The sequence below is a fragment of the Hippoglossus hippoglossus genome, chromosome 6 (assembly GCF_009819705.1).
Source record: "Hippoglossus hippoglossus isolate fHipHip1 chromosome 6, fHipHip1.pri, whole genome shotgun sequence".
Lineage (NCBI taxonomy): Eukaryota > Metazoa > Chordata > Actinopteri > Pleuronectiformes > Pleuronectidae > Hippoglossus > Hippoglossus hippoglossus.
This window is the reverse complement of record NC_047156.1, coordinates 10915302-10932463: the sequence shown is the minus strand read 5'-3', so window position 1 is coordinate 10932463 and position 17162 is coordinate 10915302. Positions and strand designations below refer to the sequence as shown.

Below are 17162 nucleotides of genomic sequence, written 5' to 3'. Positions count from 1 at the left end.
GTTGCTTTTTTTTTTACTGCAAAGAATTCACAAGATATTTTTACTCTGTTCTTTAAATTACAACATAAACCTAAATATACACATTCTACTTTTGCGTATATATATATATATATATATATATATCTACAGTTCATCTACAGTAGGTTCTTTTAACAAGTTCGAATTTTGGCATGCTAACAGTAACAGTGTGTGCGAGCGCTGTTGTTGCCACACTTGTGTTCCCTGTGGTTTGGATTTGAACTATTTAATGATGCGGCCTGTTGTTTGCTGTGTGTTTTTAGACTTAGACCTGTCAGACTGTAATATTTCTACAGAGTCACTGTTATTGTTGGTCGTAACTATCCGGCCTGAGGTGTTGTCTCAGCATCAAGGATGAATTGTTGAGGTTTTTTAGGCTCCTTGAACTCCTTTTTGCCTGGTAACTTGGCATCATGCTGCACTTCACCAGATTTTTTTAATTATATCTTCTGTCTACTAATTCCAGTCTGTATGGGGGGGGGATATCTTGAGAACTGCTGATCTTATTGCTTCACATACCTTATTTATTTACACAGTTACTTTACAATATAAATGAAAAAAGAATACAAATTTGATTACGTCTGCATAAAGGTGAAATAAAAGATCAATAAATAAAATCCGTGATTTGGTTTGAGCGATGCCATTGTGTTAGCCCTTGGGTGCATTTACATCTGGATTTAATTTTGTTTTAGTTCTGTCTGATTATAACAATATCACTTAAGCCAAGTGGTGTAAACTTACCAACGCCAATGTTGTAAAATACCAACAAACTTTTCAAATGGATGATAAACATACTCAGATTAAACGATTTTAAATTCAGATTCCAAACATTTTGATGAGCTCCCAGAAAAATATCTCAATATGGAAAAATTTACTCCGATTTAGCAAGGTAAGGGTTTTTCGGAGAAACAATGGAAAGACCCTTTTTGTGATTCAGAGGTTCTAAAACAAATAAACTGAGGAATTAAGGCAATCAGACAAACTTTCGACACTCTTTCTGCAAGGTTTGGATTTTGCCAAACCTTGTGTTCATCCAACCATCCATCCATAGTTGGATCCGATCCACATTGTATTGCTCAAAGCTTTGACAGCAGATTTTTGTCCAAACTTAGCAATTATATGACCGTAATAGAGCTTCTACGTGACATGCTTCTTGGAGAGGTCAGGTTTCAGCTTTTATTGACGACGTAAAAAAAAACACACTGAAGAATGTTTCAGGCCTGAATGATTGTCAGCTCTTACAGCGACGTGAGGAGAAAACAGGAAGACCCCTGATGGTTTTTTATTAGCAGGAATCACGACCAGAGACTCTTGTATAGAACACACACGCATAATACCCCTGTTGGATCCTGTGCTCTGATTGGTTGGCGCGTTGTCATCGCCAATCCAATGCTGTGTGGTTTAACTTCTCATATGAATGAGGCCCGACGCTACTGTTCATATAGAGAGACCCCGACATGTAGAGCTTCTGATTACACCAGAGATGTGGGGGCCTGAGGTGATGTGGGACCCTCTGCTGTGCACTGGCAACTGTTTTACCAGTGTCTGTTACAGTGGTGGTATTATTGCACAGTGTGCTGCTGTTTGATTTGGCAAAGGTTAACCATTCGACTCCTCTGGACAATGTGTGGGATGGTTTAACACGAGAATCCATGCAGTTGCCTGACAGACAGGTGGCGCTGAAAAAAGGAAGTTAAACAAGCAACACATGGGCAGCTATCACATCCCAGCCAAAGGGGGGCGTTACTATCTATGGACATGATTCACGGTCTGGTGCTGATAGGAATATTACAGAGATGCTCAGACACAATAATGGGAGATTAAGAAGCGGGATGAGCTCAAGCTGCTAGCATGTCTCTGCCTTCGCCTCATTTTCTAGTGGTCAAGACCCTTTAGTCTTTTTTTAGCGGAGGCACTGAAAGGATTATCGCTGCGTCTGTGCAGCCAAGGGACGTGCAAAATCCCATATTCCCTCTAAAGAGTGTTATTACATCTGTTGAGCACTTGTCTGGAGCAATGACCAAACTTTTTTTTCAAGCCGTATGGAATTCATTACACAACATCAATCACACGATATCTTTATGTTTTAATTACTGTCAATAACTTCCAGCGCGGCTTTTTCGGTCATGATCGATGAACCGCGCGGCTTTGACCGCTCGGCGACTGGTGAGCTAACGTCAAGGCCATCATCTCAGAAGAAAGATGGAGGTAAATGACATTAGGTGCATTTAATCTAATTTGCAATCATTTGTTGAAGTTAAACTCTGGGTATGTGGAAAGAAAATATTTGAAGTGATAGCCTGCTGTCTCTACTCATTTTTCATCTCAATTTCAGTGGGGGCAGAGCCAAGACACACACAGTCAGCCACTCTGCCTGACTGGATAAGAAAAACACCCTGACCTCAGCGTGCTACCAGCGTTCTCACACATCTGCAAAAGCATGTCACTTTAAATTTGTATTTTTTCCAGACCTGGAGAGGTTATGAGAAGTTATCATATGCAGAAAGCTTTTGCAAAAGCTATACAATGTAATTGTTCTCTTGCTTTGTGTGCTGTTCAATATCACACAAACACATGTGGTTTGTTTTGAAATAGTGCAGACGTGTTGCAGGAAAGTGCTGTTGTTTGCAGAATGGTTTACATATCTTTTTTTTTTTTTTTTTTTTTTGACGGAGGTAAAATAACACAGCACATCATATACACACACACACACACAACACAGATCAAGGCCTTCTTACTAACACAATCCTATAGAGTGCCATGACTAGGTGGTGAAATCCCATGTAAGGAGGCAGGAGGTCATGCTTGTTATTTTTGAGAGGATCAGTCCCAGTGTTACAGAGGCCTTACTGATGTCTTTTATATAGTGCAGACAGGTCCCCCTGGTTTTACAAGAGCTATAAGCACCGAGACTGCAGTCGTCAGCTCAACCTCTCCAGAGCTGTGGGCCTCTGAGACGGGACTGCGAAGGCCTCACAGGGCGCTGGACTCAAGAATGAGGTGATAGTTGGGTTTTCCTGATTATTACCTATTTTATTTGTCCACAAGAGATTCAAAGGCACAAATGACAGTGAGCAGATTGTCTATTAAATCGAAAAGCCTATGTGAAACGTCCAATCTGCTGAGTGTGTACCAGAGACATGGAACCATCTGTGCCGGAGAAGTGGTGCGGCCACAGATCCCTTTGACATGTGTTAGTTAAACGAAGACAGAACTAAAGCATCCATCGTAGATTTTGTCACTGAGTAGCAAAAGTGGCGCTGTTCTCCAGAAGCCTCATTAAAGTTGAGTTATGAGGTGAGAGCGCTCGGCCATAACGCCTCAGAAATGTGACGCAACGATTAGTATTTTGTGGGAACACATTTACGTGGTGGATTTCAGGGAAGTCCTCTGAGAGACCTCTCCACCTTCACCTCCTTTGGAAAAGTGGGACAAACAGAGTAATTGTTGATAAACAAAGTAACTATTGCCATGCAAAAATTAAAGATCTCAAAAGTTGTTCAGTGGTTCAGTCTGTGTTTCTCAGTTTTCACACACAGACATGACGAGGACTGTTACTGATGACATGAAGAAGATCTTTGCTTCTGTTTAAGTGTCCAATAAGCTTAATAGTGAGCCAACGTGCAGGAGCTAAAGCAGCTAAATGCATTTTTCCACTGTTAAGTTTACTATTTACACCAATGTTTGTCTAAATGTTACATTTCAAAAAGGCCCTGACATGAGAGATAAATCTTTTATGTTCATACAACTTCTTCAAACAGTTCAGTTTCGTGATGTCTTTTTGTGGCAGCATTTTATTTTCTTCAGCTGCGTCTCCCACTAAAGTATTATTTCCTGACATTATTGTCAGCAGTGGAAATAACACAAATGTTTTCATTTTTGTGTGAGTGTTCTTCTTCAAACGTCACAGGGCGAGGCCCAGTAACTGCAGCCTGTGTTAAACTGTTTTCAGACATGAGCAAATTGGTTGCGGACATTTTCCAGAGTTTTGCGTTTAACATATGAAGAACAGCAGGAGATTGTCCAGGTCACACAGGTTCACAACAACAGGAACATTTCTGTAACATTCAGCACGAAGGAGGCAGGAAAGGTCGTAGAAAAGCTCTTGAATCTCATTGTCTTTCCAAGTTGACATCTTCACATGTGTCTCCCTTGTGTATGGCACCTCTTTTTGTACCCTGACATATTTGTATTTTTTTTAGTGTTGAGTCCGTCACTCTTCTGGACATCTTACTGGGGGGGGGCTTACAGGAAAGGTTCAGGAAAACATCCAGAACAACTGACTGGGACATTTGTGTTTTCACATACCGCCCCTCCAGACCGTCCGACCTTCAGTGCATGTCTGAAAGCAGCTATACAGTAAATTTCATTGCTTAATGAAACTACTAATCAATCAATGAAATTAACATCTAACATCAACTGTAAGCAGAGAAAGTTTGAATAAAGTTTAAATCCCCTGTTCAAGGAACACATTTGACAGTCTGACGCTAATAGTCCAATCAGCAGGGACTTCATTTTGAAGAATGAACTAAATGTATTGCCATGCACAGTGAGAAATGAAAGTGATGTCAACCAAATTAAAAGGGAGTGTGGCTGCATAGTACAGGAACCCCCCCCCCCCGGGGTCTGGACACAGGTGGTGGTTGATGGGACCAAGAAAATGTTAAGGATCTGACGAGTGGACTCAGTTGGGTTTGAGCAGAAAACTTTTTTCATAGAGACTTGAGGTGACTGGGGAGGAGGAGGGTCCCAGCAATGAAATGGCCGCTAACAGTGTGAGATGGGGGATTTACGGTTTGACAGCAGTGACCTGATTGGCTGATTGAGATCACGGCAAAATCTGATTGGATTACCATGAACGTCAAACAGCGAGTTGATAATGTGAGGCAGGGGGGGGATGAAAAAGAATTTAGCCTGTCTGTTGTCCTGGAGCAGGAGTAACACTGTGACATCACTAACGCTATACAGTAATCCACGGTGACAGGCGGCTGAGGCCGATCGCACGCTGGCTTTATGCATAGACAGGCTGATTGCATTTAACAGCCTTTAAATCATCTTAATTATGGCCTGGCGTGATGCACAGTGGCAACACACTCTGATTGTGTTCTCACACTCAGCACACACAATCCAGGTTGATGAGCCGATTAAGTGGGATTTGACTGTTTTCCAGCTGCAGTTTCCAGCTCAGTTCCTCGTCTTTGATTTCTTGCCGTAGTTGCATCATAACAAAAATTGGCACTCCCCGACGAGAGCGATAACATCATGTAGCTTCTGCCGCACCACCTGATCGAGCTTGATAGTGAAACCGGAGACACTGATGCTATCAGCGTCTGTGGTGGGAAAAGATTTTGTATTTTGGCAAGTGCTGAGAAGAAATGCGGTGTGGCAATAAAAAAAAAACGTGTCCTGTCTCTCGGCTCGTCTACACAAAGTGCTTTGAATGAGCACACACCCCCGCATATGCACTACAATGCACACACACACACACACACACACACACACACACACACACACACACACACACACACACACACACACACACACAATAATTGCCTGAGTCCTGGTTGATTACAGTGTGCTGAATGTGGCAGAAGTAGTAGTTGTCGGTCTTTGTCCTGCTTTGAGGTAGCGGCATCGCTGGAATTGTGGGTGGGCTTGTGAGATTGTCATGCTTGGCAGATAGTAATTTGGGGTTCAGTCTGTGGTTAGTATTGGGGTAAGGATTTATGTTATGGCTGGTGTTGGTTTGACTTGCTGGAAGTGAGCAGCAGGGAATGGTAGCTCAGGCCCCCCTCTTTCTGATTGTCTTCTGCAGATTAGAGCGCTCCGCGGTTTCCTCCTCTTGTCACTTTTTCCTTTATTCAGTCTTCCTGATTTAGTTTGTGTTCCTGGGCTCTTTTGGGGGGAAAAGGGAAAATGAGAAGGAGAAAGACACAGACAGACAGACAGACAGACAGACAGACACACCGAGGGTAGAGAGGAGGGAACAGGACAGGGCCGGAACCAGGGAGAGCTCGTGTTTGAAGTTAAACAAAACTGGTCCGTATCCTGAGGAAGTGACTGCTGCCAAAGACGGGGATAAAGAGGGACTGTTCCTCATGCTCTGTGCGTGCATGTGATTACACGTGTGTGTGTTTGTGTGTGTGTTCATGTACACTCGAGTGTTGATATTTAATAATACCACTGTCCCACAACACAATCCCCATGTTTTATCGTGCAGCCATGGCTCATTTTCACCTTCATCATGCCCTCCACTTAGCCCTGAGAGTAATAAATTAAGCTTTCTAAAGGTCTCCATTTACTGCTCGTCTGCTGAAAGCCCAGAGGGTTGTTTTTCTTTTCCCTGGGTCCATAAATGAGGAGTTGATTGGGTGCTAACAAGGAACACTTCATGGATTTCAGATAGCATCGCTGTGCCTGAGTAATAGTGGTTCAGGGTCTCCAGAGTCATATTAGTTTGAATAATTTGAGATGGTTGTGTGTGTGAGTCCGTGCATGCATGTGTTTTATTTTGGATCTGGAGATAATTCTGCTCATCTTCACTTCTTCACAGGGATGTTTGAGGTCAAAGACTTTAAGGTTAAAATTAGGTTTAGGTTAATGTAAGGGCAAGGCTTTGGGTTAAGCTTGTTGTGTCTTTGGGTTTAAGGATTGAAGGCCTGGAAATTTGATATGTCCATGGGCGTCCTCGCAAGTTTAGAAAAACGTGTGTGTGTGTGTGTGTGTGTGTGTGTGTGTGTGTGTGTGTGTGTGTGTGTGTGTGTGTGTGTGTGTGTGTGTGTGTGTGTTTTGTTTTTTTTCTTGCATGACATGGATGAGCTGCAAATGTAAATGCATGCTTGTGGTTGGAGATGTATTTACATGCATGTGTGTATGTATACAAATACTTATGGTGGGACACTGAGGGCGTTCAGGTATGATCTCTCCTGTAATGACACACAGTGGTGGAATCCCACAGCCAACACCCCCCCCCCCCCCCCCCCCCTAGACAACAACCTAGCTGCTCGGGGCACAACACACTCAAGTGATTACACATAAGTGTAAGTGTAGTCATGGGGTGTGTGTGTGTGTGTGTGTATGGTGCCCTCCCACCTCAGTCTACCGTAGTCTAGACTCTCTAACGGCCCTGCTGTTGAATGGCTAATCAACCCAGCTGATGAAGCGGTGGAAGTAAAAGAGGATACACAGGAGATCTAAGAATGAGAGACAAAAAAAACTCCTTTAAGTGAGAGCTGTGGTGAAGCCAATGAGGCGTGCAACAACTGGCTACATTACTTACGCGCTTAAGATTATCTGTCTTGGAGTGATTATCGACTTCCCTGTAGACTTTCAGAAGGGGATCCGTGTGGTTTGGGTATGATTTGAGTGGTGAAATCGGCGAAGTGGCCATCCAGCAGGACGTGACTTTCAAACGACCAGCAAGCACATATTTCTGACTGAATTAGAGGGACTCGGGCCCCCTCGGCAGATAGCGTGACGTATTTCGCCACCGGGCCGGCTGCCAATCAGTATTGACTCTTCTCCCTCTTGTTCTGAAAAGTCCTTTGTTTTCCTGGAGCTGCCAGACAGGCTTCATGCAGGTTTTGGAGGGCGTTCAAACCTAGGACCACATGTTCGACTGGCTGCATAAGAGGAAAATGATTTCTCGAAACCACATCTGATAGCTGCATGCACATCTGTTTGATAGCATGTGTAATGTGTTTGTGTCTATGGAAACTATACTGTGTGTTTGAGTGTATTTCTCTCCCTCCCTCTTAATTTGTCTCTATTTGTGTGTAATCATATCAGAGCTATCTTTAGTGTAACCTTCTTCTCAACATGTTTTTTTTTTTTTCCTCGCTGCAGAGGTTTTACCGCCTGTTGTGACTCACACACTTGGAAAGGATGATAGATGATGTCCTCCGTGTTTAGTAATTAGGCAGCGCAGCCAAACTGTTGCTCATTCATAGAAAAGTTGCTTTTCCGACACACTCTGCTTGTATGAACCTCTCCGGGAAATATTTTTGGGCATAGACATTTACTCTGGCACTGGGTGACTATAATGTATTTAGTGTGTGTGTGTGTGTGTGTGTGTGTGTGTGTGTGTGTGTGTGTGTGTGTGTGTGTGTGTGTGTGTGTGTGTGTGTGTGTGTGTGTGTGTGTGTGTGTGTGTTTTTGAGGAAATAGCTTTTCTTCCTCATGTGCCCCCAGAGATTCATCTGTTTTGCTATTTGTCTGAAAGACACAAGATCCCCGCCTGATTCTCTGGCTCATCGAGAGAGCTCAGCTGTTCACAAGCTGCGTCTCGAGCACTCACACACCTGTTTAGATGCATGGATATGTACTTATGTCTCGGAGAATGTTTAGTACAGTGATTCAAGGAACTGACCAGTGACGAATAAACAACATTGCTATTTTTCCCTCTGGCCTGCGTCTGGTTGCAGGGACAGGAGTGCAGTCTGGTTTGACTCCGTGTTCACGATGTTGGCTGTGTGGGTTGTGTGTTTGTGTCTGGACAACAGCCGGACTTAGAGGCTTGAGCGTGATAGAGAGGTTAACCAAAGCATAGCCAGAGGGCCGGTGTCTGGGTTTGTGGACTGGAGTGTTGCGATGGTTTGTGTTATCTGGACCGAGAGCCCGAAAAGCTCACGAGATGCGGCCAAGCCCCTTGAGCGGAGTGGGGCCCGTGTGAGCTGTGAGGCTTGTTTGCATATGACAAGGGGAAGTGTCTTGAACTGTTAAAAGGTGTCAGGGTGCTCCAGAAGAACATAAGTACTCAGAAAACATTAGCAAATACCCTCCTGGAACAGTTTTAGACCCCAGTCTGTTTTTGCTCAGAAACAGACGTGCAGTGGCGTGAATAACCGTAGGAAGTCGAGGGCATCAGACTGTCTGAATTAAAGGTAACATGATACGCGTGTGTGCGAAGGTTCACAGAGAAAATATTGGAATAGGCTGAGAATGGCATCAGCGGTGCATTTCATCCTGTTGGTCCACGTGAGGTGCTAATGCAGCAGAAAGATCATGGCTAGATCATGCTAATGGTAAACCTGTAAACCATTAAGAGCCGTTGATTGTCCAGACAGTTGTGAGTCATCAGTGGTTGATAGAGGGTTAACAGTTACCATTCCTCATGAGTCAAACTTTTCTTGTTTTTCTAGATTCCCGTTGATAGGGGAGTAGAGTTGTTGGGAAAGTCTGTATAATCTTTTGATGTGTGTACGAGGCATTTCGGTTTTGACACTGCATTCGAGTAATGGCAGATTACACCGGTTCTGCTTGATGAGAGAACAGAGGGAGGGTGGGACAGAGGAACTGCCAGCCTGAATGAGGAGCGGGGGACATCTGGTATGGCTGTTTATTTACCCGCGGAGGAAGTGACAAAACAGTTTTCTTTCATCCATTGGCTTTACTGGTTTATTTGTTCAATCAATACTTTAATCTCAGCCCTCTTTCTTCGAACCACTGTTTTCCTTTTCCCATCAAGTTTGCTTTTGTAGTGACTGGAGCCTAAATAAAGACGCTGTGCACACATACGGAAAAAGCACACTGTAACATTTCAGACTTCAGTCTTTAGAGTCAAATACATGAATCATTTTCTGGATTGATTATGCAGAAGATGTATCAGATGCAGGTTGCAGGGTGTGGACTTTGCAGTAGGAGGTGGATGTGCCTTTATCTTTAATGACCCTGATCCACTTCCTTAATTATGTCAGGGAGTCAGTAAATCTTTGGATCATGTAATCGTGACCAAATCTTTGTCTGAGATGTTTTTTTTAAGGAATAAGCAGGATTTATATCAGAAGATTGATACCACTCACACCCCTGTGCAGTAGGGTGTCAAAGCTGGGAGGGGATTAGCTTATTTTAGCTGGAAGCAAGATGAATCAGTTAGCCTGACATTCTGCAAAGTTCATGAACAGGCCAAGCAACACTTCTAAATTGTACAAATTAATTTTGAATTGTCATTTATTCAATGCCGACAGGAACACAAATGTAACAATTGTGCTGTAAAGGTTTTCCTATTTCCGTTACATGGTTGTAGAGATTTCTTCCTCATGTCCTTTGATCATTTCACTTGAACTATTGGCTACACTGCCCCCCCCCCCCCCCCCCCCCCCCCCCCCCCCCCCTCCTACAATGTCCAGTGGTACTGCTCTGTTTCATCTGTTATTAGTAAGCCTTCAGATGTCGTGTACAAATATGGACAAAATGAACGCAGAGTACAGACAGAAGGTTTCGTCATCGAACATTGAGCATGAGTGAGCATTAAGTGGTTCCAAACGTGGAAGTTTCAATCCCCAAAGAGGAAACAATATAAATGTGAGGGGTTATGGGTTACTAGTCGGTTATCAAAGGTCATGCACCATTAAGGTTTATAACCAATAACACACATCCAATCATTAAGGCGCTGATATATTTTAAACCAGAAATGCATGTGGACATCAGTGCAGCCAGTGCACACACATGCGGTTCTGTTTATATTAACTTGTGTGTCTGCATAGTGGGACACACCCATACTGTATATGTGCACACGTGCAGTCATACTTTCAGCTGCACGCGGACCATCTGCTCACACCCTCACATGGACATGGGAAGGTTTAGGTTTACTCTTACCTTACCGTTTCTGATCCTAGCCTCGTTCCAGACCTACGAATAGTCACCCACATCGAAGCGCTCAGGTCGTGTTCAATAGGAGCGTCAGCTTTACAAATGAATTTAAACCCATAAACAGAAATAACAATTCTCACAGTAAATGTGTAAAAAATGTGTTAACTGCTCCCAGCAACCCATATTACTGCAGCTTCTATGGGAAAGTATGAAAAGTTTTTGTCTGGGACCTTTATTGCGGCAGACATTTTGAGTTGTCATGGGGGAAAAGCAACTGTGGAACTAATAACATTAATGATGGCTCCTCTCCACTGCGGTGTCCCAGTTAGTCATGTCAGTGAGCCAGCATGGACATATCCAGGTCCCTGACACTGACACACCTTCATGAAGTACAGCCACTATTAACATTATACGTTACATCTGGGCATGTGCTGTCAGAGCATTTGCTGCTGAGAAGGCACCAACTCACATAATCCTGTTATGGCGGAAACCAAGATGTTGGCATAATGTCCCTCCTCAACATGAAATATGAGTTTTTAAAAAGAGTGACTGTGTTGCGAAATCCTAAATCTAGTGTAACGAATGAGATAAGGAAGGGTAATTAGACTCTTCTGAACAGAGTGATTATCTAAAGCTTCTTTGCAGGATATCAGCTGAGTGAAAAACATGTGCAGCTGTTTTCACAGTGTGTTAATCCATACATATTTTTTCTTTCCTTTTCTTCTCGAGCACATCTTGGTGCTCGACCGTGACCTCTGAGACTCGCACAGACTGTTTAGATTGAGCACAGCACTTTTGGCCTTCGCCATGCAGCCGCGCTCCAGCAGGGCATTCCCCCGCTGGATGCATTGAGAAATGTTTATCTTCACACTTGAACATGCTACACTCATGGTCCCGGAGCAAGAGGTTAATAAGCACAAGTTGCAAGTGCTCAGCTCTACGTATATACACTGCCCTGCAGAGGTGTGGAGGACATGTGTACCAAGCAATGTGCAAAAGTATAAATAAAAAAAAAGATATTAGAGTCCACTGTTTTACCGTTTCTGCATTTGGTTATAATTCATATGGAATCTTTGTTATGTGAAACAATATGCGGCACAGATGTTTGAAAATCGCCTCTCGACCATGAACAAACTCATTTATTACGTCTTGCTGAGTGCGAGCGTATGACTTATATTTTGGAGAATGTATTTGAGTCTACTACAAAGAATAAATCATGTTTTATGATAGGCTCTTACGTTGCATTTCTGTGATTTACTCTTCATAGAGGAATCGTCTATCGACTATTTATAAATCTGTACATTGTTAGATATAAAAAAAATGTAAAAAAAGAAGCAATGTCTCACTGCTTGATACAGGTTCATTCAAGCTGTGATTTACAATAGGATATAATTCTGCACTTGTACAACAGGCTAAACATCTATTTTCTGTATATTTCTTATGCTCTTATCTGAGGCAAAAATAGTATAAAATACCAGGCAGGGGTTCAGACTTTTTCTTATTGACTGGACAATTAAACTTTAGCTTTTGCTCAAAGTGAACCTTTCAACTTTTCATGTATTATCTAAGTCTTTTGAAAAGTACGTGATAAAGATGGCTCGTGAGTTGTGTCTGTCTTTGGAAGTAATTTGTAACTTGTTGCTTTTGATGAATAGACACAGTTGGACTCATGCTTTGGTTTAAAGGATAAATAAGTTGTGTCTACTTTTAAGGAGTCCGTGTGGATCTGCATGATTCATGTCTGAGATAAAATACACAATATGTCTGTGCCGGTGCACATGTTTGTTATTGTCCTGACTCTGATCTAAGTCTGTGTGAATGTCTCATCGCTGTCCGCTTGGGTCTGAGTAAGCCTCCTGCGTTGGTGGATGATCAAAAGTTTGATGTGTCTCATGGGGGGGGGTGTTGCAGTATGAGTCATGGGAATCAAAAGGATGGGATTCCCAATCTTAGTCAGCAATAATTGACAGAGCCTGTGATTCCCTGCAGATTTGGTGAGCTGGAGCCAATCACAGCGGATATTGGGCGGGAGGCGGGATACAGCTTCTTCACACCCACCAATGAAATGTGAATTATGTTAACATAAAAGTCGATAGAGACTGTGGGTAAAGAACATAAGCAGACTTTCAAGTTCTCACAGACACAGCACACATCAATACATTACTCACAGTCGTCTCTCTGCTTTTGTTCTCTGGGTCCTTTTTTCTTTTATTCTCTTTAACTCTGCTCAGGTTGTGGCCACATGTGCACTGGCGGAGCTTTGAACCTGTGCAGGATTAAGCGTGTCTGTCTGTCTGGCTGGATTATCTGAAAACTGGGCATGGCACTTTTGGGGCATCTGACTCTCTCTGCTCCGAAGCAGTTTTCAGAGAAGTCTTCAGATGAGCTTGAAAATGAATATATCTTGAGCTTATAAAGATATAAATGGATTACATTTATGATGATGTCGTTTACACACAATAAAGAATTTAAGCAGCTCTTGATTTGTCCTTTTCTTTTTGTTCGCATGTGTAAATGATAATGTCAAATCTGGTTATGGAAGAAAGTGAGAGAGTCGTTAATGAGTTACAACCATCGCCACATATTCCCACTGCAATGTTAAAAACGTCAGTACTCCATGGCCAATTTATCACGTTTATTCATTCTAACAATATATCATTTCCAAATGTACCCATTAAATCCTAATTTGTCCAGTGGTAATCAATTCTCAGAGGCTTCATATATTAATTACAAGTGTATTTTCTTCTTTATTATGTGTTGCCACCTCAGACTCATTGTTTGAATTTCGCTTCAGTCTGTGTATCATGTGCGTATTTCATAAGCTGCAAACGGATGACAAAGGTGCATCATTTCCATTGAGACCTCTTTACAAAGCAATTTCCCCGTCTTATAACCACGTTACCAGGACTAGACGAACACAATGAGATATGTATATCACTCCAAGCCGTTTAATTCTTTCCAGGAGGTGAACGAAGGACTGTGGTGGTAAACCTCTCATAGTTTTATGGAGAATAAACAGTAAACATTGAGATGAAATAAATAAAACTGTAATAAAAGCACTATGGAGGAATTCTTAATTATACTCCCTCGTTGTTATTTTTTATTTCCAACTGAAAGTGGAAAACTGCTCCGATATCAAAGGCAATCACGAAGGAAAACAAAAATATAGAGTTCTCAAAATAACCTCAGAAATACCCTGGTTCGTTTCCCCAGACCACTGATTGACATTTTATGAACCATATTTACCATAATCCATTCTCTTGTTTGTTTATAGGTGGTACTTCTTTTCAAACAAAGGCAGACTGGCACATGCACCATCAACAGTTTAAGTACAACACACCTGCTTTGATCCTTTTAAGTTTATAAAACTGCAGACTGGCAAAGAAGGAGTAAATGCTCCGGCAATCAGAGGAACATGTGACACAGGCCCTCACAGGGAAGGGTTTGGCTTGTGTTTTTTTATTTTGCATGCATTCTCAGGTTATGACATTCCTCAGTATTTGATATAAAAAAAAACTTGCTTCAGTGAAAATGTGCCGGTATCTTGTGTCTACCTCTCCCACACGTTGACGCCCATCCCTGACCACAGCCAATAGGGGATAATGCAGGGTTGACACTTTGCCCCTCCCTGATCTCCGCTGACCACCACGCTCCCAGGAAAAGACAACAGCCTTCCAAATGACACGGTTGTAGACTTCCGATTACAGCCTTGTCACTTACTCCACAGACGTATAAACACATGATGGAGAGAGAGAGAGAGATGTGCTGGGGTGCGTGGGCTGCGTTTTGTTTGCCTCCAGACGTCAGACCTTTGGTTAAATGTAAAACGTTTAAACCGACATGATGCCTCCAGTTAAACTGACTGGCTGCACGGGCCCTTTATGAAACAATAGACATAACTCATTTCATTAAAACAAGATGTTTTGAAGTTTCCTCTACGTCTCACTTCTTCAGTTTTTTTTTTTTTTTATCCTTCATCTTTTTGTGCTTCTCAAAGAATAACCCTAACCCTAACCCCATCATACAGTATTTTGATTCCTGTGACAGCCGATACATGTGCATCCACTCTGGCCATATTTTCTCATGCTCTCTTACTCACATATACGACAGTGCCTCATTTTAAAGTTGGTAAAAATACGTTTTGAATGAGACATTTCTGAATTATGGCCCCTCGGATGATTAACACAATGGTCTCAGCCATCCACAGCATCTTTGTGATCCTGTGGCCTGTGAGAAGACAGTCCTAGTGCTGGCCTCGTCTTGGCCTTCTGACCAAAAGTGTGATAATTTTAGACTGAAGTCTCTCACATGGTCTGGAGCAAGGACGGCATTTGGAAATAAACTTGGAATTTAGCTTAATTGCAGTTTACAGATTTAGGAGGGGCAGTGTTCTCTTCTTTATTTTCTTGCATAAATAGAGAGTGACTGGAGGCCAAAGACATGAGGTTTCGAAGCCACAAAAGAGGTTAAAAACGTCAGAGGCAGTAAGGACACTTTTGAGCCTGTTTCTTCGCTCTCCCAGAGGCTTAGCCGTGCTCCGTCTCGAACGCGAGATCCTTCTCCTCTCTCACCAAATCCATCAGATTTATTATCCCACCCAGGCTATTAGTTCTCTGCAGTAAAACTTGACTGTTACTTTTTAACGGCTTTACGCACAGTCAAGTTACAATGTTTCCCCTTTTCAGATGCTAATTTCTGTCGTAGGAGGCTGCGGGAGATTTCAGTTGGGAATTTTCCCTGTTGCTGTTCAGCTGGATCTCCTAGCAGCAAATGAATCGTCCTCCGAGCTCCTCAGATTTTGACAGCTTCTCTACACACACTGTTTGGGTCCAGATACAGAATTTCCCATTACCACGATGCGCAAAGGCTCCCTGTCATTTACTAAGCCTTTTTTTTTTTCCTCTTTCCATTTTGCAAAAACAGACTCTCTCACCTGATTGGTGTGATAAACATAAATAACGCTTGGAGCCTGTGTTGAATAGTGTAACAGCACGATGTGATTTGTGGCTTATGAAAATGATATCATAGATTTGTTGCCAGTATGTAGCAAATGGGCGTAGGTAGGAGAAGTAATGGATGCGTTTCAGGTGGGGTAACAGGGGACAGGACATAAACTGTGAAACAGTTCAGCGGATTAAGTCTCATCGCTCCCTCTCTCACGCCGTGGTCTCTTGCTGTGAATGATTGACGGTCTGGGCCTCCCTCTGGTTTGCTCGTAGGACATAGATTGGATAAAGATAAATCTGGCATCAAAACACACTCAGAAAGATTTGTAGCCTTGTATTAATGCAGACTTTTACTCATGCAAACACAAATACGTACGGTATATTTACACAGGCGCAGGGTTCTGTCCACGTTGGAAGGAATGCTCCTGCAGCTAAGATGAAAGCCATATTCTGGAGACAAATGATGAGAAAAACTGCTGTTTATAACATGCTCAGCCAGGACATATGCCATCCAACCTGCAAATGGCTACATTAGCTCGAGGCCATTGCTGCCCCAGACCTGGAAAAGTAGTCACTTCCCAAGAGGAGGTAGATCAAACTCAAGAAAACAAGACCTCGACAGTGGACGGGACATACATCACTGGAGAGTTTAGGGCAGACGGGAACATGGGTGAAGAAGAGGCTCGCTGGGAAGAATTAGTCTCAAGGAATGAGACCATGGGTCTCGAGATCGGAAGAGTGTGTCAGCGTATGAATGCTCCCGAAGGATGATACGCTGTGTGATTTGGGGCTGAGTGATTCAGGGAAGAAATGGTGAGTGAGTGGGGCCTGTGGAAAAACTATGTTTAGCAGAGAAACAGGAAGGATGGAAAGAATGACCAGTCAATAGAAATTATTCATTTCACCGATGGCTGTTTTAGGCCGACTGATAAATCAACTATTGTTCATGGGTGGATTAGAGGAGTTGTGTGAGTGATTAGAACATAAATCACTGAAGTAATATTGTGCAAGAGCAGGTGTGAATGAGTCATGTCTGTTCCCTCCAGTGCAAATGATTCTTTGAAGGTGTCAGTGTTTGCCCACAGTTTTTAACTCTTATGTGGTGGATTCATACAATCGAGGCTGGAAGTGTTTGTTCTTTAGTCTCCGAGCTTCAGCACATTGGATTTTAAACATAACAATGCGTATCACACTAACGTGCCAAGCCTGAGCTTTTATTTGACTTTTATATATGCATTTTGAAGAACTGTGTGGGAGACAGGCCTTTAAATACATGGGGCTCGATTTTAATGGTCTTAATGCAGAGTCTAAAGAGCATAGTGAAAGCTGATTTAGGGTGCGTCCAAATACACTTTTGTTAGTTTTATGTTGGAAAGAAACGTTTCTTTATTAGTCAGGGGTGTGTTTTTTTTTGGGGGGGGGGGGGTGAAACATGCAGTAAACCAATCAGAGAGCTATCTCCCATTCCTTTAAAAAAGCCATGTGCTTGCACCTTTGTGGGTTGCTATTAACAGAATGGATTTACCAGGTAGTCAGACGAAGACTTCTTTGCACGCAAGCAGATCATCTTTGCATGAAGCAAGCGCACATAGGCACCTCCCTATGTAG

General features: G+C 42.7%; 1 long non-coding RNA gene across 1 annotated transcript in view; it reads left to right on the top strand.

Annotated features, from left to right (window-relative positions):
* Positions 1-16517, top strand: part of LOC117763207 — a 106126-nt gene extending 89609 nt beyond the window's left edge. The window contains exon 4 of the long non-coding RNA XR_004614128.1: positions 15946-16517. This is a non-coding gene — a long non-coding RNA (uncharacterized LOC117763207). The remainder of the gene's footprint in view (positions 1-15945) is intronic.
* The last annotated feature ends 645 nt before the right edge of the window (positions 16518-17162 follow it).